We start from the raw sequence: 24,183 nt of genomic DNA, 5'->3' as shown, positions 1-24,183 counted from the left end.
TTTTGTGCTGAACATGTTTTTATAATCTAAAAAAATAAAAATAAAAACAAAAGTACCAAGACAACCCAGAAATACAATTTTCTCAAAGCCACAAGTCTAAAGAAGTTACGTTTCAAAGTTGAAGATGATCTAACAAAAAATGAGGTTCCTGTAAGCTTTTTTCAGAGTAAAACGACACAAAATCTGACTGCACTGCTTGGTATTTTTTTAAATAGACTTTGGAGACAGGCTCATTTTGCTTACGGGACTCTAATATATAAGATAATATAAAGTTTTACAACATGAATGCTGCTCAGATTGCATAGTTTGTTGAAGAACGATGATGAAGGTTAATTCTTTCAGGCGAGATCTCATGTAAACGATGAAGTATAAATCAATATCTCTCAGATTTATCACTTTTATGGTCAAAAAGTGCTATTGGATGTTTTTCAATGAATGCTTGTCATGGAGAATGTACCCAAGTGTGGTGAACTGGATTCATCTGGTGATCACGTTTTCATAAAAAAGGTATGAAGTCCCGTTTTGATATTGCATGTTTTCATTTGTACTCCTGGCACAAATAACTAAATTGCTGTTTCTGGAGCATTGCTATTGTGAAACAGAGATCGGATATCAATGTTGAACCGTCAGACCTTTGAAAAGAAGTAAAAATTGTTAACTTTAATTACATTTATAGACGGTAAATGATTTATTAAATGTAAGCAGAGTGATGTCACTACCGCTTGCGGGCGATTGCATATCAACAGGAAATGAGGGGAAATATTTGTAAAGCTTAGCTAAGCAGATTCAGTGTATGTATAAGAATGTGTGTGAGAGTTATTTGTGTGTGCATTTGTGTTTTTAATATACTTTAAGTGTGATTTGGTGACATATTTGCTGAAAATTTTCCTGAAGTTAGGAAAACCAGACCAAACATAATTTTATAGATATTCTTAAAGGGTAAAAACACTTTTCTCAGGGGTTGGGTTATTTTTAGCAGTTCATTTACTTTGTTCTAATATTTAGCTTAATGTTTGCTTTATTAATTATTTTGCAATCATTTTCTTTATTTAATAAAAATAGTTAACTTGCTAGATAAATATGTGTGTGTGTACAGACTTCACTGCGCTTCTCTGAGTCAGAGGAAGATTAAGACTGATTGAGGGCCATCCATCCTTTGCTCTGGGTGAAAAGATGAGTGTGAGAAGATCTCCACTCCTCCTTTCAGTGCCTCCGCACATGCCCCAGGATTTATCTCTCTCCTTTCGGGGTTCTTTATTCCTGCAACCCAGCCAAAAACACCAACCTCTTTGTGACTTATGAAGGGTTAGAGAGTCATCGATATATCACACACACACACACACACACATGAGATGAGGCTGAAGAAGACTATGGAAGAGGTAAATGTATGCATTTCTATAAGGAGTTAAGCCATGTGATGCAGGTATGTGATATTAAATATCATATTGCATTATTATTACAATATCCTTGCTAAGGCAAGTATCACTATTACAATTGCTCATACTTTAAACCAACCCCTTGCCAACATATTAAACTTGGGGGCATAACTCATCGTGGACTGTTTGTCTGTTTTGACTGTCTGTTTGTCTTAACCATAAAGTGGTATTTGTTGCTATATGGGAGTGTAATACATCCACCAAGTTCCAATATTGTAAAAAATGTTGTGCTGTTTAAAATTCTTACCCTTTGCTGCATTTTTTTTCGCCTCTGCCCGCTTCAGTACTCGATAACCCATTCCTCACGGTAGATAGCAAGTGAAAACACGAGCGACAAGCTTCTCCAAACGGAGCTAACACCAACATACACGTGGGCACATACACACGATTCCAACTTAACTTTTATCCAATAATGTTACTCCTACACCAAACTGATGATGTTATCAACTAAATGTCACCAGATAACAAAATCTATCAAAATGTTATGTGCAAATAGTTTATTTTGTTAATATTATGCACACTAACTTACTAGCTAAGGAGGGTGCCTCTCTCTACTTCTCTCTCCCAGTGCACCCTTAAAATTAAACACAAAGGTATCTTTAAATGAGGAAACTGTAAAATAAAATAAAGTAACATTGCAAAATAATGAGCAAAGTTACCTTGCTGAACAAAAACTAGAAAATGTGTGATTCACAGGAAAAATATATTTACTATATACTTCACCCACCAAAGAAATTTCAGCATGATGCTTTGCAGATCTACAGTAATATGCAGCATACAGGTTCTACAGTAAGCATTTGTTCATTATACAGTAATAATGCTGGGAAAACTACAGACATTTGTTACAGTAGGGATGAAAACATAAAAAATCTTGGGGATGGGCTAATTTCACTGGGCGAGTAAGAAACCATCCAGAAAACATACAAAAAAGCCCTAGCAGCCTCCTAGCAACCACCCAGAACACCCTAGTAACGGCAAAGCAATGCCCTAGCAACCACCCACAACACCCTAGACACAGTGATGGCAAGTTTTACACAAGAAAGCACCGCTAACATTTTCAACAGAAAATGTAATAATCTATTTAATCTAATAAATCGTTGTTTTTTTCACAGCATTTTCTTATTCTCTACTTTCTATAGCTTGAAAATTATGAAAATGATATTCAGCCTCTCTCTCTCTCTCTCTCTCTCTCTCTCTCTCTCTCTCTCTCTCTCATTCTCTCTCATTTGTTCAACTCAACGTGGGGAGTCTTGGGGATAGGAAATGCTGAGCCATAAATTGGAACATCTGAATGAAAGAGAGAGTGAGAGGGAGGGGTGTAACAGGGGACCCCTCTTCTCTTCCCACCCCTCTTATTTATCTCCTCAAGCATTAAACCTCCTTTATCCCTCATACATCCCTCCTCATCCCAAATTCCTGCCTACTGTTCTCCAGCCCAGCTCAGCCCAGTACACACACTTTACTGGGCCCAGTAATGACCTGTGCCATTAACCCTCCGATCCTCTCACACCCTCTCTCCTCACACACACACACACACACACACACACACACACACACACACACACACACACACACACACACACACACACACACACACACACACACACACACACACACACAGTTTTATTGGCTTCCATAACAGTGTCTCATTACCATTATGCCCCTGTAGATTGGGAGTGCTTCAGGGTGGTGTGGCATGGGAACAAACCAGAACTCAGCAGTCAAACACACTCATAAACTCATCAAAAGGAGAGTTCAATGTCTTTCCAAAGAAAGCCGAAACAGTACCAACCAGTCAAGTGTTTTCTTTCAATTTATGCCTATTCTTGCTTCCTGGACCTGCTAGAAAAACAGTCCCATTATATACATTGGCCCCATAAAGTATTTAGACAATTTAAGTACATTTAAAATGTATAAATGTCATTGCATTAGATAAAATACCTGCAAAATAAATAAATACATATTTTTCTCTAACTATGTAGTTATTATAAGAGGTTGTATGAAGTCAGTTACCCTCAAGTTCACACAGGTGTCTTAGTACTAGTAGAGCAGGGGGTTCTGAATGAGGATGGTACCGCCACCCCAGGGGGTCTTCAAAGGATGCCAGGGGGCGATGATAACAAATGAATAGAGAGGGCGGCATTAGGTTATAAACAGGGGGCGTTTATCAGTCATAATAATCAAATCTATCCTCAAGTTCGTCTTTGCATTAAAACATTTATCTAGACTTGGAGTATATCAGTTGGTTCACAATTGGGTTGGTATTCATTTGTACTGTGGTTCATCTGATTTTGAAGTCTAGCGACTTATTTGAAGTATCTGGTTTAGCAGCGTCAAATACACAGGTGGAGGCACAACCTCGGCTAATGCACCTGTATGCCTCTGTAGATGGATAAGGCTTTAGAGTAGTGTTAAGAGTAGGTCTACTGTTTATAATTAAAAAAAAAACACCATAGTTTGTTTTATAGAAATCATGTTACATCTAACCATGGTAGTGAAGAAGATCCATGCTTCCACTAAGGTCTTGTTTCAAATACCACTGTTAAAACTATAAAAAAAAAAATAATAATTACTAAATTGAAATTTTATAAATGGCAAATGTAAAATATATTAACAATTTCACTTTTATTATTAGTTTGTGTCTTCGCATTTTCATTTTATAGGTCAGAGATATAGCCCTGCATCTGCTTGAATTCAAGAAACGCAAGGTTTGAGAACCACTGAAGCAGATTAACCATGGGAGTAGTTAGAAATGTTAAAAATGAATATGTTTCAGTATTTAACAACCAGAAAACATCACCTTTTTTTGTAAAATCACTTGAAATTTGTTTCTTTCTTTAAAATAAATTGATATTTTCTTATGTAATGCACTGAAATGTATTCTATACTCTATTGTAATTCTTAAATGTCCAATGACCTTTAATGTGTTTAAATTAATGTGTAGTCTAAACAAAAACAGATTCATATTTGTCAATGTAATTTTCAATAGGGGAATTTGCATTTCGAGGAAGAATGTCGTCAGTAGCCATGCATCAGTTTTAAGAGTGTTTGTGAAGTGCAATATAAATACACACTCACTTGCACTCTTGGGCCAAAGAGCGTTCTCTCCAGTTTGAAGAGAAGAGCAAACATATACTCACAATCACTCACGCACACAGAGAGACACACTGTTTGAGCCGGGTGTCCCTGTCGGCGTGGCAATGACCCAATGGCTCTTAGTTTGACCTGTGCCCCGTCACTGCCCTGGGGTCCGGAATGCAAGTTAACACATCACAGAGCTATCTTTTTTTGTCTCCCTCCCTTTTTTCTTCTCTTCTTTATTTCTGATGTGTTCCTGCCCTTCTTTGCCCCACAGAGGCGGCTGTGCAGCTGACAGGGAACAGGCTTATCTCTTTCTCTCCCTTTCCCTTTCTCCTCTGTTCCTTCTCTTTCGTTTTCCTCCTCTTTTCTGCTTAATTGAGTTGTTTGGCAGACAGGCTTGTCAACCCGCCGCCACAGCGTGGGGAGTCTGTGTGTGTGTATAGACACACACAGTGAGTGTGAGATAGTCTTTGTGCTCCACTAGACGGGTTAGTTTTTCACTGTTAGTGCTGCTTGGCTAGATATTCCAAAGTGAGAGAAAGAGTAAGAATGAGGGGTAAAGACTGTGATGCCTTTTTATCAAATACCAGCAGTATTAATATTGTAGATTTACAATATTTGTCCTAATTCATATATATATATATATATATATATATATATATTATGTATGTGTGTGAGCATGTTTATGTGGTTTACTGAGGACAATTTTTTAGGTTAAAAACTGGTAATTACAAGGGTATTATATTATAAATGTGGTTTATGAGGACATTTCTAGTGTCCCCATAATTTAAATAGCTTAAAAACATATTAAACTATGTTTTATTGAAAATGTAGAAATGCAGAAAGTTTTTTGTGAGGGTTAGTTAGGTTAGAGTTATTTTTAGGGGATATAATCTATAGTTTGTACAGTATAAAAATCATTGTCTATGGAAAGTCCTCATAATGATAGGTAGACCAACATATATATGTGTATATGTGTGTGTGTGTGTGTGTGTGTGTGCATGTGTGTGTGTTTGTTTCCTGTGCTTAGTACATTTACCATGGTCACATAGCATGCCATAATTCCATAACCTATTTAATTCCATAATGTAGTTACAGTTGTTATTGTCGTAAAAATGTACATCAAAATGTATATGAAATCTAAATAATAATAATCTGTCAATTTATTATTTATTAAAACAGTGGCAATGATTTACCACATTTTAATTGTAGTAACAACAATTGAAGCAGCAACTATGGTACTTTGATAACAACTATGATTTCCATAGTAATATGTGTTATCAGAAACATTACTTGTCCCATTAACACTGACGTGCGGTCTGGGTAGGCAAACTAGGCACTGCCTACCCTGCCAAAATTCAAAAATAAAATGTTTATTAAATAATAAATTTGTATTTGGATTTTTACTTTTTATTCTTGTGATTTATACATGCAATATGTGTGTTATTCCAATTGTTTAGACGTTATGATGACAAATGTAGCAGTTAGGCATAATCAACTAAAAACAAATGGTAGAATAAGCAGCGCTTTTACGGTCCATTCACTGCAGACGACAAGCGGAAAACCCATGTTGCGCATGCGCACTTCGATCCTGTATTCTTTAACATGTACGGCAAAAAGCACAAATCTGCTGTGCCTTTTGACGTAAATATGTTATGCCCGTAATCATCTCCGTTACGTATCAGACATGGACCAATTAAAATCGAGATATTCCTGGACATTTGCGTAGCTAACGTCATTACACCACAGCTAGTGTACATGCCTAATCCCCGCAAAATTCAAAATGACAGCACCAGCCGTAATCACGGAATTAAGAAATTTTTCCAAGCTCGATTTTAATTCCAAATAGGAGTTAATTGCAAGAGGGAGGTCTACGCCAGCCTTAGATGGGGCCCAAAAATTATCCGATCATTTCAAACTGATTGGTATGTAAGAAAAGATTGGCTATGTGGCTGCGCTAACAATCAGCGGCTGTACTGCTATCCCTGCCTACTTCTTACAACCAGTCAGACTGTTTGGACTTCAGCGGGATATTGTGATTTGAACAACCTGCCCGCAGCTTTAACCAAGCATGAAAAGTCGTCAGCTCACATCCAGTGTCAAATTACACTGAAAACCTTTGGAAAATCTCGGATCGACCTTGCACTTGACGAGCAAAGGAAGCTGAATATAACCTACCACAATGAAAAGGTAAAGGAAATCCGAGAGGTTTTGAAGGATCTGATAAATGCATAACGTTCACTGTTTACGCACTTGTGTGTGTGTGTGTGTGTGTGTGTGTGTGTGTGTGTGTGTGTGTGTGTGTGTGTGTGAGTGTGAGAGAGAGAGAGAGAGAGAGAGAGAGAGAGAGAGAGAGAGAGTGTGAGTACACGATATACATCCTGATTTGTACATTTCTTGATATGCCGCGCTTGTGTGTAACATTCACTGTTATTACATATTATTAGCTTAAACAATAAATCAGGTAATCTGGCTTTCATAACTCAGTGCCTAGCCTCTTTAAGACATCACCGCACGTCACTGCCCATTAAGGTTAAAACATGATAAACTTGGTAAAAACTGCTTGTCTCAACAGATCTCACTGAAAGCCTGAAATTAAAATAAAATAAAATGGCACTCCTTGCAACTTTAATAATAGTACAAAATGTAGGTGTTAAATACATAAGCTTAAGAAGAATGAAAAATGCTCTAGTGTCAGAAAGAGAATGTGAGATTCTGCTTGTATTTTTGTCTTCTAAAGTGTATTGTTTCCTTTCTCTGCTCTAAAAGGAGCTGTAAAAAAGAAAAAGAGCACTCGGCCCTAAGAGTCAAGCAAACACCATAAATATATCTCACTTGAGGTGAAGGTCCTTACAGATATTTCTATGTGCAGTATACTTTACTATGAGAGTCTTGCAGGCATATCTATGGTGGCTGTGAAGAGCAAAACAAAACAACAAATCTAAAAACACAACGGCAAATCTAAAGACAAAATATAAATTTAGAAACACATTAACAAATCAGAAAACACAACACCAAATCCAGAAACAAAACAACAATTTAGAAAACACAACAGCAGGGAGTGTGGGTAGCTCAGCGAGTATTGACTCTGACTAAAACCGCTGGAGTCACAAGTTCGAATCCAGGGTGTGCTGAGTGACTCCAGCCAGGTCTCCTAAGCAACCGAATTGGACCGGTTGCCAGGGAGGTTAGAGTCACATGGGGTAACCTCCTTGTGTTCGTGATTAGTTCTCGTTCTCAATGGGGTGCATGGTGAGTTGTGCATGCACAACAGCAGTTCAGAAAACACAGCGGCAAGAAGGAAAGGGTAGGTACCATAGATTCTCACCTGATTGGCTGTGTGGATGAGGCCTAGTCCTTTCCTCAGGAGCGGTTCTATGCCCACTTGCGCAATTATTTCAAAATTCATTCCAAATGCTCAATTACTGAAAATTGTGAGAGGCTTGTCACTTCAGTAAAACAATAATGGAACACTTTATAACACAGAGAGCAACAATCAGCAAGCAGGAAAAGTTTAAGGTAGGATGTTCATCTGGTGTGAAAGGGACCATCTAAAACTTCCACAAACTGCGCTAAAATGCCAGTGTCCAAGCGTTCATTCAATTGACTTACATATTCTAACATAACAAACACTGTTATTAAAAAAGCTTTTTCTCACTCTAAAGGTTGCATTAGACTGCCAGCATGATGGCTCACTTTCTACATTTAAAGCCAGCATGTCCAATTATTCATACAGTGTTGAATACTTTGGGAAAAAAATTACTTATATTTTACCAAGATATGTAAGCGCAGCACAGTTCTAGCAGGAAGACTAGCAGCTGTACATCATCGTACCTTTAGCTAGGTAACTCCAAGCCAATCACATGTAAGCCGTTGCTGTTTCAGTGAGCTAACACAGCTAACCTCCATTGACAGCAACCGGAACATTTATAATTAAAAAATAAAACATGCAAGTTAGAACATGCAAATTTAATGAACGCTTGGATGCCACCAATGTTTTATCGCAGTTTGTGGACTTTGAGATGGTCCCTTACACACAAGATGACCATGAGAACATAGATGAACATTGTACCTAAAACTAACTTTTCCCGCTCGCTGTTTTCACTCTCTGTATTATAAAGATTCCTGTTACTGTTTCCCAGAGAGAAAAAAAACACTCCAAATGATTTAGTTTTTTAGTCAGTGCCCTTTTGGCATGGATTTTGATAGCTATGGTACCTACCCTTTCCGATTCCACTGAATTGCTGTTGTTTTTTCTGAATTGTTGTTTTGTTTATGGAATTGGTGTTGTGTTTTCTGATTTGATCTTTTGTTTTCGGATTTGCAGTTGTGTTTTTAGATTTGGTGTTTTGTTTTGCACTTTACGTCCACCATACATATCTGTGGAGAAACACAGGACAAAATAAAAGGCTCAGCAAGCATTGTGTGTGTGCATCCTTGAATCACATATGCATAGTGCCTTTAGAAGATACAGATGGTTTAATTCAGTATTTTAGGTACATTCATACTTTATTCAAACTATAAATAATTTAATCTTTTTATTGCGCAAGTATATTTTAAACATAAATCTAAGTTGAAAATGTTTTAGTATTCTCATGGCATCTAACAGACTTGCCATATGTTTTTTCAAACACTTATCCATATACAGTATGCATATTTGGCCCCAAAAAGTACATGGACATTTAAGCCACATTTACAAATGTATGAATGTCATTGCATTACATAACAAAATATCAAACAAAGTTGCTCCTGCAAAAAAATATATTTTATATGAACTAACTTACATTTTCCTAGCCATTTTGCAATTACTTTTAACAAACTGGTCCCATGGTTATTTTAGTGGATGTATGAGGTCAGTTCCCTCAAGTTCACATAGAAAAGTTAATGTATGTGCATGTTTGACTAAATTTGACGTCTTAATAGTCAATAACCAACATTATGTTTTTCATTTAAAACCATACAAACATTTATTAAATATTTTGCTATTAAGGTGTGCTTGTGCTATCTTTCTTTTGTGGATTATATCATGGTGCAGACCCTACTATATCTTGTGATGTTTAAAGTTTTTGTAAACAAATTTGTAATTGACCCACAATAAAATGCTTATAAAAACAGATGATTTTTAGATTAAGCCAGAAAAACCCACCACACTACTCTCTTTGTGTGTGTGTGTGTGTGTGTGTGTGTGTGTGTTTTGCACAGTGTGAGTGATGCTGTCATGCCCTCTTCCTTCTCCCCTGTGCACTCTGCCACTGATCAGAGACAGGGAAGGGCAAACATGTGTGTATGTGTGAAAAAGAGACACAAGTGTTTGTGTCATTTATTGACAAGGTCTGGACTTGAGCCACCTTACCAAATATACACACCTTCTCATTTGGGGCACACTGACATCCATTCCAAGGCTCAACACACGCACCCCCTCTGGAACTGTACTGACAGCAGAACTCAGCCAGACGGCGGACAGACGTTGTGCTGACCAGCACAAACCTAAAGACACATCGGCACAAGGGCAGTGGAGGCAAGGAAAGAAAGATGAGGGGAAAGAGGGAGAGAGGGTGGAGAGAGAAGGGTCAGATCCTCTCCTCCCCAGCTTGCTGGAATGGCAAAACCAGCAGGCAAGATCAAAGCGCAACACTCTGTTCTTAAATGCTCCAAAATGTGGTCTGTAAATTACTAATTGTTAATCAAATTGTGCTTTACCGACATAACTAAAACTGCACGTAAATTCCATCCATCAATATTCTGCAAAATTGTAAAATGAATCCTGTTAAATATACAATACAAAAAATAAAAAAGTTGCAATTGTAGTATCCACATATTCACTATTAAATATGTGGTGACAACGTTTTAAGCATTTACGGGATGACCCAATGAATGTAACTACTTAAATATAAATATGATCAAATGAGACATCTCATGCAGGGACTTACTTATTTACAAAAATAATTCTAAGAACATTTTATTGTAAAAGAACATGAATTGTCCTGTTAAACATCAATATACATTTTCATAATAAATTAAAAGAGCATTCTTAATTTTTTCAGTATTTTTAAAGTAAAATTACATTAATTGTCTTATTAAATCTAAACCTTCTCCCTGCCTTAGCTATGGTAACTTAATAGACATGATTTTACAGTAGCATTTTTTCCTATTCTTTTGCCATTACAATTACTAACCTTTTTACTGTTTAGTGTTGTAATTTGGAGGTCATTTTGATTTTGTCTTGATATCTTGAAATTATTGAATAATAATGATTAATACACTACATTTCGAGATTAAGATTTCTGTATGAGCAATGTTATAAATTGGCACACAAACATACACATGTTAGGGAGGATTATTTTGGCAGTTATTGACTGTTGTGAATTTTCATAAACTGTATTTAAATTGCCCATTACTCATTTAAGATGAGAAATATGTGATAATCTGTGATAATATACAGGTGAAACTCGAAAAATTAGAATATCATGCAAAAGTTCATTAATTTCAGTAATTCAACTTAAAAGGTGAAACTAATATATTATATAGACTCATTACAAGCAAAGTAAGATATTTCAAGCCTTTATTTGATATAATTTTGATGATTATGGCTTACAGCTTATGAAAACCCCAAATTCAGAATCTCAGAAAATTAGAATATTGTGAAAAGGTTCAGTATTGTAGGCTCAAAGTCTCACACTCTAATCAGCTAAACACCTGGAAAGGGTTCCTGAGCCTTTAAATGGTCTCTCAGTCTGGTTCAGTTGAATTCACAATCATGGGGAAGACTGCTGACCTGACAGTTGTGCAGAAAACCGTCATTGACACCCTCCACAAGGAGGGAAAGCCTCAAAAGGTAATTGCAAAAGAAGTTGGATGTTCTCAAAGTGCTGTATCAAAGCACATTAATAGAAAGTTAAGTGGAAGGGAAAAGTGTGGAAGAAAAAGGTGCACAAGCAGCAGGGATGACCGTAGCCTGGAGAGGATTGTCAGGAAAAGGCCATTCAAATGTGTGGGGGAGCTTCACAAGGAGTGGACTGAGGCTGGAGTTACTGCATCAAGAGCCACCACACACAGACGGGTCCTGGACATGGGCTTCAAATGTCAAACGTCTTACCTGGGCTAAAGAAAAAAAGAACTGGTCTGTTGCTCAGTGGTCCAAAGTCCTCTTTTCTGATGAGAGCAAATTTTGCATCTCATTTGGAAACCAAGGTCCCAGAGTCTGGAGGAAGAATGGAGAGGCACACAATCCAAGATGCTTGAAGTCCAGTGTGAAGTTTCCACAGTCTGTGTTGGTTTGGGGAGCCATGTCATCGGCTGGTGTTGGTCCACTGTGCTTTATTAAGTCCAGAGTCAACGCAGCCGTCTACCGGGACATTTTAGAGCACTTCATGCTTCCTTCAGCAGACAATGGAGATGGAGATGCTGACTTCATTTTCCTGCAGGACTTGGCACCTGCCCACACTGCCAAAAGTACCAAAACCTGGTTCAATGACCATGTTATTACTGTGCTTGATTGGCCAGCAAACTCGCCTGACCTGAACCAAGAGAAAGATGAGAGTCATGAGACCAAACAATGCAGAAGAGCTGAAGGCCGCTATTGAAGCATCTTGGTCTTCCATAACACCTCAGCAGTACCACAGGCTGATAGCATCCATGCCACGCCGCATTGAGGCAGTAATTAATGCAAAAGGGGCCCAAACCAAGTACTGAGTACATATGCATGATTATACTTTTCAGAGGGCCGACATTTCTGTATTTAAAATCCTTTTTTTTATTGATTTCATGTAATATTCTAATATTCTGAGATTCTGAATTTGGGGTTTTCATAAGCTGTAAGCCATAATCATAAAAATTATATCAAATAAAGGCTTGAAATATCTTACTTTGCTTGTAATGAGTCTATATTATATATTAGTTTCACCTTTTAAGTTGAATTACTGAAATTAATGAACTTTTGCACGATATTCTAATTTTTCGAGTTTCACCTGTAATAATGCACTTCAGGTTGTCCCAGCTCAGTGGAGTTAAATTCCAGATGCTTTTATTATATTGCACATTTCTCAGAAGCTGATTACAAAGTAATTTCATTCAGTCTGTGTACTAATGTCCTTATGCTTACAGAGGGCAAGAAAAGTGGGCGGCGTATAAAAAGAACTCTGTTAGAAGGGCACGGTCACATACACACACACACATAAACACGCACACATACACAGGTCACTACTGGTCTCGACTGGTCAGGTCCGCAGGTGCTGCTTGGCTTGACTGGAGCCTCGTTTGCATATATTTGCATACTGTCAGACAGCGTCAGAGAGTTGGAGTTAACCCAAAACCAGAGAGAGAGGGAGAGGGAGGGAGAGAGAGAGAGAGAGAGAGAGAGAGAGAGAGAGAGAGAAATGCTGCCAGTTTGAAATCAAAATGAATAGGAAAAAGAGGGGAATGAAGAGAAGAGAACATATCCTGTTTTCACTCCCTCCTATCCTCCTCTCTTTTGTCTCTCAGGTGTATACCTCTTTAAAATATTTAATAGGTTAATTACTTAAGATATTTACAACTTTATGGTGATGGACAGCATTTGAAGCATATTGCCCATGTGCTTTCAAGTAAGCATTAGCATCTAGTTAAATTAATTATCATATATATATATATATATATATATATATATATATATATATATATATATACATATATATATATATATTTTTTTTTTCTTTTATTATTTTTTTTTTCATGTAAATACTGCTCTGGCATTTGTTTTCTTTTTGGTTTTTACTACTGAAAAAATGTAATTAATTATAAAAAAAAGCCTACAAACTCTACTTTACCACTTGAGCAAGGGATTGGGGCAACATACGTAAGACAAGTTTCCAAGCAGATCTGTTTAATCTTCCCTCCATTAATCAAAATAAACTAATTTAACAAATGCTTGCCTTAAATTAATCTCTCACCTCTCTCTCTCTCTCTCTCTCTCTCTCTGTTTGTCCTCTCCTGCTGAGGGACACTGATGCTTGTTTACTGCCCCGGTGTCTCTGGACAGGGAGGCTTGTAGCACAGCATGGGTCTCACACAGGTGTGAAACACACGCAAAACACTAAATATTACAAAGTGAGGGAAGATTTGCCTCTGTGCAATGAGGGGTTTGATTTGATGAAGATTCTTGGAAATCACAGTGAAATGTTGCATAACAGAGTAAAGATGATGAATGAGAGACTGTATGGTTACTGAAGGTTGCTTTTAAGGTGCTTTCAGCATTTTTTTGTCTATATTGTGCAGACCGATATGATGTAGATGCAGCATCATGCAAAAGCTTTCAGCTACTATTAATTTCAGTTAATAGTTATCATTAATACCATATTTGTATTCAGCTATTATTAATTATTTATTCTGCAAGCGAAGACTTCCAATAAATGGTGTTAATGAGATGCAGTAAGTGAAAATTGGCAGGTCATATGATCTAATACGGTATGCTGGCCCCCATGAACTGACCCACTCCAAGTGGAATACATTTTTAGGCTAGACTGACTTAAATGGAGTCTTCATGTTATGTGAGTGTACGTCACAGTTTATTGGTATTGGTGAGATCTCTTCTGAAAGTCTTCTGAAAGTTTAAAGGAGACAAATGTGAGATTACCAACATAGTCTCATGATAACCCATAATAATTTGTATGAGATGGCGAAATTGTAAGATTACGTACAACTTGGCTCGTACGAAAAGGTAAGACTTTTATTCCTATAGAAACAAATTTATCAATAAAATAATTTCAAATGTATTAAATACAGACATCAAATTTTAGCTAGACTCCTATCCAACACTTAAATGTAAAAAAAGAAATGTCTGTCAACAAATTTGGTTACTCATTCCATATTTATATATTCAAAACAAATGACTGATGTATGTCAATAATAATAGCTTCCCCTAGTCTTGTCCCCCCCTCTATGACAGGGGTTAGTCTGTATGGCTGGGTTTAGGTTAGGGGTTAAGCTAGAATAAACTTTTGATAACATTGTTAGTTGGTTTGCTTATTGTTAAATAAATGGAGGTTTTTGTGCAAGCCAATTCGCACAATTTCTTACGATTTTGCCATCTCGTACTATTATTGCAACTTGTCATAAGACCGAGTTGGAGACTGTTGGTGTCCTTTTTTTCAGGAGAAAAATCTAAGTAGAATGTTTCTTCAGCTGAACGACTGACTTGAAGATTATAAAACAGTACTCATTGAATGAATTGTACCTCTATCCCTTAAATTCTAATTTTCTGTTGTGAAAAAAATGATATGGGCCTACCATGACTAATGTCCATTGGTCTTTCTGAACCAGTATTTCTAATTCACATTGAAATCCCAAATTGAAATTAAACTTTGAAAAGAGAACTTGAGTGTTGATATCTGGAGAGATAGATTAATGGATAGGAAAGTGTTAAAGAGTAACAATCGTTCTCTTTCTTTTGATACAAAGACTGGTCTGTCCCACAGCAGCCACGAGTAGCCTGACCATCTGTCAACAAACCCCCACAGTACAAACACTGTGTTTATAGCACGGACTGACTCGCACACACACGCCGGCACACGCACACCTGACTGGCCCAAAGCATTACATCTCAGATTGTATTCCTGCCAAGTGTTTATCACAATGGAACTCATCTCTTGCCTGTGCAATGATATCATAGAGAACCTGCTGCGCTCTTTTCTCCTTCTAACTCTTTCTCTCTTGCTCTAGCTCACCCTGTATCTCCCTCTGTCACAAACCCTCTTTCTCAATGTGTGCATCTTAAGCCGACACAATAAGATCTGGTCCCCATACAGCAGGCATGACAGTAGAGTATTGAAATGCTATTGGAGAAGAAAGACGCTACTGTGTGACAGAGGACAGAGAAGAGACAGCATGAGAGAGAAGAAGAGAGAGTGTGTTTGTCAGTCCTTACAGCTTATGGAGCCATCTTTCACTAAGATGCTCATTATTAGTGTTTGTGTGTGTGTCTTTTCCAGCAGGTTCTCTCTCACACACACACAGCTGTGAACAGGGTGTAAAGGGACAGAAACCCTCAGGCTGCACCAATCATCACCTAGGCAACAAGATACCACCTGCATCATTCTTTTTTCTTTCTTTCTTTCTTTCTTTCTTTCTTTCTTTCTTTCTTTCTTTCTTTCTTTTTTTCTTTCTTTCTTTCTTTCTTATACACTTTATCTCCACCACAAAAGTTTCTGTTAACAAGTTTAATGCTTGCATATGGGGAAGAGAATTAAAATTTCACTCTAACAGCTTTGTTGACTATTACAAGCTTTCTTATTTTTTTTGAGTCAGATGCAGTGTAGAAACTAAAACTATTATAACCATATTTTTCTCATTCTTGAACAATTATTATACATTAATGACCTCATTTTAAATCATTATTAATATACATATTTATACGTTTAAAGTACATTTATCACACCGCAGGAGCATTTACAACAAACTAGTGAAGGCAAAATGTCGATAACTTTTATATTATAAATGGTGAGCAGTTACATCACCTAAAATATTAACGTTCTCTTATACTGTACATATACTGTAAATAATATATATATTTTTACTTAAAATCGGTTTAATACAAATTTTATGAACATGTTTTACTGTATGTCAACTACCCCAACAATGTTTCTTGTTCATAATGTATTATTTTTTCGCTTGGAAATAGTGATGTACATGCAACATAGGAGGCCATAGAATGGTAAAAGGGGCAATATTTAAAAAAAATTCAGATAATCAGTCAGGGTTGCCACCATGCATGCAAGCAGTAGCAACAATAACAAGGTGAGGCAGTGAATGCATTGGGGTTAATTTCCCAAGTGACTCTCTTTCACCTCACAAACGCACATACACGCACACACACACACACACACACACACACACACACACACACACACACACACACACACAGCGTGAGACAAGAGGAGGATGACCTGCAGGAATAAATGTTGTCAGGTGTGTTTTCTTCTTTAACTCTAATTCCAGCTGTTTATTTGCACTAATGAACAACTATGAGTCAGCGCAAGAGGGCTAATTGTGTGTGTATGAATTTGTGGGGAACACGGGTTAATTTAGTAGAAGAACATTGGAGACATAGTGACTCTGACATTTATGGATAAATAAAGATACAGTATAGCAAGGAGGATGATAAAAAAATATTTCATATACAGTGTGTGTGTATGTGTATATATATATATATATATGTAAACAGCACCAAACCGCATCTCAGAATAGTATTCTGAGACACTATTCTTTACACCATAATTGTACAGAGCAGTTACTTGAGTTACTGTAGACTTTGTCAGTCTGAAACAGTCTGGACATGCTCTGATGACCTCTCTCATCAACAAGGCATTTCCATCCACAGAACTGCCACTCGCTGGATGTTTTTTGTTTTTGACACCATTCTGAGGAAATCCTAGAGACTGTTGTTTGTGATAATCCCAGGAGATAAGCAGTTACAGAAATACTCAAACCAGCCCATCTGGCACCAGCAGTCAAATATGCGATTATCAAATCAGCCAATCGTGTGGCAACAGTGTATAAAATCATGCAGATACTGGTCGGGAGCTTCAGTTAATGTTCTCATCAACCATCAGAATGTGGTAAAAATGTGATATATATATATATATATATATATATATACACACACACACACACACACACACACACACACACACACAAAACCGGCCAAAGGTTTTGAAATATTTGACTGAAATATTTAACATGATTTTAAAAATCTTTTGATCTGAAGGCATGTGGTTAAATATTTGAAATTAGATTTGTAGACAAAAATATAAATGTGCCGCCATATAAATTTATTTCATTATAAAACAAATTTAATTAAACAAAAAAAGATTTTGAAATTGATGACTTGGACCAAATAATAAATAAGAGCAGACAATAAGTGCCCAACATAGATGTGAAGTCCTTCAATACTGTTTAAAAAGCATCTCAGGGTGAAAAGTTGGTGAAGAAAATGTCAAGAGTACATGTTTGCAAATTCTAGGCAAAGGGTGACTACTTTGAAGATGCTAATATATAACACAGTTTTGATTTATTTTGGATTTTGTTTAGTCACAGCATAATTCCCATAGCTCCATTTATGTTATTTCATAGTTTTGATGACTTTACTATCATTCTAAAAAGTAAAAAAAAAAAAAGAATATATATATATATATATATATATATATATATATATATATATATATATATATATATATATAAAATAAAGAATAAGTGTTTCCAAACTTTTGACCAGTAGTGTATTCATTGAATAGGGAAAGAAAAGTGTAAGGTGCATTTTATATGTGTGTAGTAGTTTGCATCCAAGGTGGGCCTACTCATTACAATTTGTTTTACAAGCATGCCATATAATTAAAAAATCTTCCAATTTTGTCACATTGGGAATGGAGGTCCTCAGTAGATCAGTGTTGTCAAATGCCTTTATATTGATTCTGATGAACTGTGATGTTTAAAGATTATGGCATGGTTTCTATAAGGGTTTCAAAACTTTAAGGCATAACTTTCTGTAAAACTGCTTTAAATAAATGTGTACTGTGAAAAGCACTATAGAATTAAAATTGACTTGACATGTTGAATACTGTGAAACTGCACTAATGAACTAATTGAACATGCCCCAACTCATGATATATGAACTTTAGATTGCACCAAGGCCAGAAACATACTATATGCCAGTACACAAGTTCGTAAATACAAAAATGCTTGGCCAACACTTTCAAGTGGGTCTGTTGTACAAGCATAACTTGTGTTATTGCATTACTGTATAGAAACAAACCTATGCTATGTAACATACAGATGCTACTCAAGGGGCCAGCAGAGTTCCCTTCAAAGGACTGTACCATTAAACTAGAAGTCTTTGTTAGCAATAAACATGTTGACAGTTTGACTTACTTTAACTGACTTGCAAAATTCTGTTCAAACAGATGCTTCTCAATGACAGTGCATAGTTCTCCTGAAAGAGAAAAGTGACTATTAAAACAGTTTACGTTAATGCCCACAAGAGCACCCATGTGGCAAGGCTGAAAATGCAACATATACTTGTTTTTCTTTATAAATAGCACAATAATGTATTTTAGAGTGCAACAACCAACAAAGTTGAGCTTGCGTAGCTAGATGCCACTGCTTTCACATACTTGCGTAGAGTAAAACCATTGGCATAAAATTTGAAAATCAGATGAAACCCTGCAAATAGTTAACCAGTCTAAACTCACACATTCTCATACACACACATTGAGTCATGGTGCCTGATCCACAAACATTACACAATCCAACACGGCTGACATTCATGCTTGTTTCCATCGGCAACAGCTGCTGGGAGGCGATGATGTCGTGCCACACAATACGGCATGTGAGCGATGACAAAGGCGGCACTGTGTTGGCCCAATGCCGTCACGGCCTGCTTCCTAGTTCGGCTGCCATCAACGTTTGCTTGTTTTTGTTGTTATTGTTGCTGCGGTTGTTTAGAGGCCTGTTTTGGAGTCTGGGGAGAACCAAAGGGTCTTAACCCCCTGGTCTCACAAATAGCCACAAAAGAGGGGTGCATTCAGCAGCCGAAAACACAACAATGCACTACACGAGGGGGGAAGTAGGTCATGGGAAGAGGCCCTGTATCTGGACGGAGAAGCATTGTGGTCGTGGAGATAATTTAGTCTGTGGAGTTTTCTGAAGGTTATGGAATATCATGTATATTTGAGGCTTGGTGGCTGGTGAGTAAGGGTTCCCTAGATGTTCACATTGATGACTTCTTAAATCCAGTGGGCAGTCTTCTCTCTCTCTGCATCTCTTGAGATTTGATTGCATTCTCATTAGTGGACATTTTCAGTGTTCTTTGTTAATTGTGTCCTGGTTCTCTCCACACCTGGCTCCACCTACCTACCTCATCCACTCTTACCATCTAGTCTTCCCCAAAGTCCTATAATGCTCAACTTCTTGCATTAATTTGTTTTTCTTCATCTAACAAAGTTCCTATCTTCTTACAATACCTTATTTTTCCCTCTTTGTCTGTCTTTTACTTTCTGATGGCAGATATTTGACTTTGTGGTCTTGGACACACCTTTCTATGGTTAATTGTGCTCATAAGGATTTGCTCCCTGTCACAACTGGAGAACAGACCGTAGACAGACAGCATACAGCATGCTACAATCGGCCCCTGGAGGCCCTCAAGACGGCCTGCCAGTCCCCAGAGCCACACACACACAAACACAGGTGCACACATAGGAACGTATCTTTTCCTCATTTAACCCTACAAACTTACCTATCTAATAACTTATAAAAACATTATAATAACACAAATGTTGTACATTTTTACCTTTCTCTTGCTTGCTCCTCTCAATGTGAAGACATACACGTACACAAGACAGAGCCACCAGGGGCAATAAAACACTGTGCATTGATATTGTAGCTAACAGGCAGTTTTGGGAATAGCTGGACCCAGGATTAGAGGTTGGGGGTGGTGAGATAGAGTAACGAAGACTGACTGGGAATTCTCATAATATGTGGCATTGGGACATGGGGACCAATGTATTGTAACCTGACTGAGAAAACACACTTCATTATGTGTCTATGTGCTAAGAGAAGAGGTTATTAATGTTCTAGAAAACAATAGGTCTCTTAACTAGTGTACCTGCTGCAATTTGAGACAAATGCCACAGTACATGGTGACAGTCAGCACTGTAAGATAACAAGAAAATGCAGAGTATTTTCTATTCTGCATGAAGCCAGGATACAGTTTGCAAAAGTGAATTTGTTTAGCCAAGTAGAATTGTAATTACAGATATACTCAAATCGAAACACAAACAATTCACTCACAATGACCTAAGAAGGTGAAATGTATGGTGCCATTTGTTTTTTTCCATATGCTAACAGCTACCAATAAGATTAAACTCTTAAAGATAACTAATCTAGCAAGAAAAATTATTGGTATTCCTACCCCGAATTTATCGGACTGTGTTACTTAATATACGCTTCGGAAGGCACATAAAATTTTAAATGATCTGGACCATCCACTTTTTCAGTATTTCATCCTCCTTCCTTCTGGCCACAGGAATAGACTACCCATATGCAGAAAGGCCAGTTATGGTATGAAGTTTGTTGCTATACGAGGTTTAAACACATAGGTAATCAGCCATTATGATGCCATCATATGCTCCGGCGTTTGTTGTGTGATCTTGTGTTTTTTTTTTTTTTTGTCCCTCTATGTTTGTGATTGTTTTGATGGTTAATATGTATGGTGTTGGTTTGTTTATGTTTTTCTTCGCACCGACGGTGGAAACCAATTTCCTCTTTGTGGGCAATAAATTATCTACCTATCTAAATAAATCTACATATGCTTGTTCGAATGGAAGTGAGAATCATAATCAGATCACAGGGAGCACTTCCACAAGGCCTTTTGCAAAATGTACAATGGCCACAACACTCATGCTCACATGCTATAAAAATGAATTTTGTTGCTACATAATAAAGGCAACAATCTTATTCAAAATGAAGTAGCAGTGATGCATTTTGTATAGGATTTTTATTTTGGGTGCACCAAACACACACATAAAGACTGTAATGCCCTGCACCCTTCAAGTTTACTGCGCTCCATAATGTGTATAGCTGGTGATGCTATGCTCCCTCTCGCTATTATTTTCATCATATCATTAAATGCATGTATTAAAGTTGAAGTGTGAAACTTCTGTACTCCAAACGGAATTGCAAAAATATCTATTTTTTTCTGAAAGCTTTCCTGAAAACGTCCCCCCTCTGCCGTTAATCGAACAAAGAGATAGTTCTGCCCTAAATTAGAGCAATTTTTTTTCTTCAAATAACTGTGACACTGTTAACAGCATTACAAATTTCAGCATAATGCAAAGTTAATCTTTGATCACTCTTACTCTCTACTGTACTCTCAGTGTGGTTATATGAGACCAGTGCTGTGCTGATCAAGTGTGTTTATGTTGTGTGTCTGCATTCAGAAAAAAAGCTTTTTTTTTCCTGTCTGAACCTCATGGCTAAGAGGGTACTTTGGCACATTTGGCCAGGATGGTACAGTCAGTGTGCCGCTGAAATGCATATGTTCAAGTTGGGGGTGACTCTGTGTGTACGTATCAGAGAATGTGGTTATTTCAATAAGATAGGTGTGCGTATGTGCGTGTTGTGTTTCAGGGCATTTGGTTTCCTCAGTAAGGGGTCTTGCGAGTCCTTCAGTTGGACAGCTGGAGGGCCAATCTGTCCTTTCGCTTGCCCAGCGATGGCAGGGCAGATAAGCGGCCACCACGGACACGACCGTTACCCCTCTGCCCCAACACACGCGCACACACCCATACCAGGAGCCCAGGAGCAGCCCGCAGCCGGGGGCTGACAGCTCGACACAGCCGGCCCAGCATGGGGTTTACGAAGGGAGGGGAGGAAAGACCTAAGGGAGGGGCTAGAGGTCTGGAGGTGGCCGTTATTGCAGCCAAAGCCAGGCTCACTGCCAACATAGAACACGCTAGAAAGAGTGACAAAAAAAAAAAAAAGAAACTGTGCAGATACATCCGCCAAGTGTTAAAAAGCCACTAAACGGCCCTCAAATGAATCTGTCCCTTTCCTGTTGCATCTCTACTCACTCGTTTTGGAAAAGAAAAATGAATGAAAGAGTGAAAAAAAAGTTGCTGGATAGATCCTGTGCTTCTGTTACCTAACATCATGAACTCTACAGTGACCTCTGAAAACAATTAATTTAGGTCTACAGAGATTTGAGATATGACTGGCTGTCATCTTTATTTAATATGATCTGTGGTTCTGTTGAATGTGATGCTAAAAATGAAACAGTATTTTGATGAGAAATAAATAAATAAAATCTGGTCTGAAAACACTGAAAAAAAGAACCCACTCACATCTAACCCAAAACTTCCATCAAATAAATATTGTGAAGGTAGACAGTAGAGAAACAATAAACAGATAAACATAAATACCAGACAATTATTTAAAATGCATCATTGCAGAGCATTTATTGATTTATGATATGGTGTGCTTTATTTGTTCGAATTTGATATTTACTGTATAGGCATTGATTGATGGCTTTTATATGTAACAGCCATAATTACTTAGATTGAGAATTTATTTAAGTTGGTTTAATTGGACTATTTGACTTTTTAAATGGTTTGATATGCCCTCATAAATGTACACTACCCCTGAAAATCCATTCCAGGGGGAATTGCCCCTTACAAAATAAATTAATTCATAACACTGCACAACGTCAACAGAACAGACAGATCATTTAGAAGGAATGTTTGCCCTTACAAAGGAAGATTTTTTTTAAAAGTAAAGAAAAAATTAATTTGGAGAAGATCACTAAGGTTTGCCCCAATGTCTCTAATTTGTTGTTCTCAGTTTGTCTACAGTGGAAAAGTATTTAAAAATTAAAAAAGAATAAAGCAATTGTGGAATCCTCCTGAAAACATGAGGAAAAAAATTTGAACTTTAGAATATTATTATAATTTGAATATGCGGAGGAACAACTAATTGGCTTAACTTCTTTATCCAAAGTCTTTTGCTCCACAGGCTGTAGAAACAGCCTTACCTTGAAACTCTAGCTGTGTGTCATTGTCAAACCTTTGTAACATTTAACCGGACACATAGTTTAAAGTGATGATGAAAGCTAGCATCCACACACACGTGTGTGTGTGTGTGTGCTTACATTCTGCCTTTCAGAATATTATAATGTCTGTTCTGTCTCAACCAGTGACTGACATACATTGGTATGTTGCCAGACGTTTGTGTGTGTGTTGTATACGTATATGCATAGCTTCTTTTGGAGGACATGAACATTATATTGAAAATGAAGCTGGCACCATCTGGCTGTGGGACCCACTATGCCAGGGCATGGTGGCAGGATGTCCCGAAACGCCCTCCATATGCATACACACAAACTGGGTAAAATGTACAATACACAGCTGTCTTTCAGACTCTGGGCTTCTTAATTGGACAACCTCAAAAATAATGCGAACACAGAGAGTACAGTAGAGTAGATTAGAGGAGAGTAGATTAGAGGAGACGAGATGAGAGTAGAGTAGAGTAGAGTAGAGGAGAGGAGAGCAGAGGAGAGGAGAGTAGAGGAGAGCAATAAAAGGCAAAAGTACCTGCTGTTTGGTTTTGTGTGATATAATTTCTGTAAATGCAGCCTGAAGTTAATCCGTGACCACTAAAGAAAATTAATTGTGACATATCAAGAAAAAGAACAGATAAAAGAGAAATTCACAAAACCATATTTGTCCATGATGCTAATGAAACTGCATGATATCAGAGCATGTTTCATAAGCACTTGTTCAGTTTCTGCCAAACAAGTTTTGAATTTAGAACAAGTTCATAACCTAACCAAGTACATTAAACATTGATAGGAATAATGTGATGTTTCACATTGCCATATTCATGTAGTATGGTACTCCAAGGGTCAAAACAATACCACACACGGTAGCTACATATAGTAGGCCTACTGTTACTAATTTTAGTGCTATATTAGTTATGAAATAAGTTTTAGAACAGAAAAAAAATATTAGTGCGTGACAGAAAACATCAACACGTTTCCACTCCCACTAAATATTTCAGGAAAACCCTGCAATCTGTATGAAATTTATAAAACTCTTGCTTTGGCGCCATCTTTCGATTGGTGTGAGAAAATGTATTCACTTTAGTA

Source organism: Xyrauchen texanus, chromosome 18, assembly GCF_025860055.1.
Source record: "Xyrauchen texanus isolate HMW12.3.18 chromosome 18, RBS_HiC_50CHRs, whole genome shotgun sequence".
In the NCBI taxonomy this organism is placed as follows: domain Eukaryota; kingdom Metazoa; phylum Chordata; class Actinopteri; order Cypriniformes; family Catostomidae; genus Xyrauchen; species Xyrauchen texanus.
Note: the sequence above shows the minus strand (reverse complement) of the source record.